Raw genomic sequence first — 1,325 nt, 5'->3', positions numbered from 1 at the left:
GAATCCCAAGCAGGCTCTGTATTGCCAGCTCTGTATGAGCCAGATGTGGAGCTTGAGCCCAAAAAGCCGTGAGAGATCATGACCTGAGCTGAAACCAAGAGTTGGAAGCTTAACGACTGAGTCACCCAGGCACCTCTAGGCATCCTGTATTTCATTTTATTTCGTTTCATTTTTTTATTTTATTTTATTTTATTTATTTTATTTTATTTTATTTTATTTTATTTTATTTTATTTTATTTTATTTTATTTTATTTTATTTTATTTTATTTTATGTTAGAAAGCATGCCAGGGAGGGGGGCAGAGGGAGAGAGAGAGAGACAGAATCTTAAGCAGTCTCCACACCCAGCACAGAACCTGACTCAGGGCTAGATCTTGTGACCATGAGATCATGACCTGAGCTGAAATCAGGAGTCTGGATGTTTAACCAACTGAGCCACCCAAGCGCCCCAGCATCCTGTGTTTTTTATATTTGTTAAACTTGGCTATCATGTTAAGGCACTGTGATTTACCCTTTGGGGATATTTTGTATCATTTGTTTTCCTTTTGTTTGTTTTTTAATTGAGAAAAGACGATGGTAAAAGTGACACATCAGCTCTACTGTCCGTCCTTGATCCATACTACATGACATAGCAATCATAGAGCTACTTTATCCAGGGCTTGCCAGAGCTTGCCAGAGCCTGATTCTGTACTCTATCTGACAGTTTCATCTTAATCAGTCCTCACAAGAGCCCCATGGGCAGGTGCCATTATTATTCTCAAATGACTGATGAGGAAAGATGATCAGAGAGGTTAGGTCCCATACTAGACACACAGAGGGAGCTGGAGTGCAAAATAAATCCAGTTCTCAATGGTTCTCCTATCCTCATTACTGTGTGGTTTTTATATTTCCATACTACCTTCCACCCAAATAGAGTTTTACGGGGTTGCTTTCAGTGAGAACAAAATCTTGAAACCTGCCATTTTCGGGGCGCCTGGGTGGCGCAGTCGGTTAAGCGTCCAACTTCAGCCAGGTCACGATCTCGCGGTCCGTGAGTTCGAGCCCCACGCCGGGCTCTGGGCTGATGGCTCAGAGCCTGGAGCCTGTTTCCGATTCTGTGTCTCCCTCTCTCTCTGCCCCTCCCCCGTTCATGCTCTGTCTCTCTCTGTCCCAAAAATAAATAAACGTTGAAAAAAAAAAAATTAAAAGGTTGTAACCCTTTAAAAAAAAAAAAAAAGAAAAGAAACGTGCCATTTTCATTTACTATATCGAAAACATTCCCCCAAATTTTAAAGTTTAAGTGCTTATGTACTATTGCACTAGAAGCATGCTTGGATTTTATTAAGTG

Source organism: Felis catus, chromosome D3, assembly GCF_018350175.1.
Source record: "Felis catus isolate Fca126 chromosome D3, F.catus_Fca126_mat1.0, whole genome shotgun sequence".
Lineage (NCBI taxonomy): Eukaryota > Metazoa > Chordata > Mammalia > Carnivora > Felidae > Felis > Felis catus.
Note: the sequence above shows the minus strand (reverse complement) of the source record.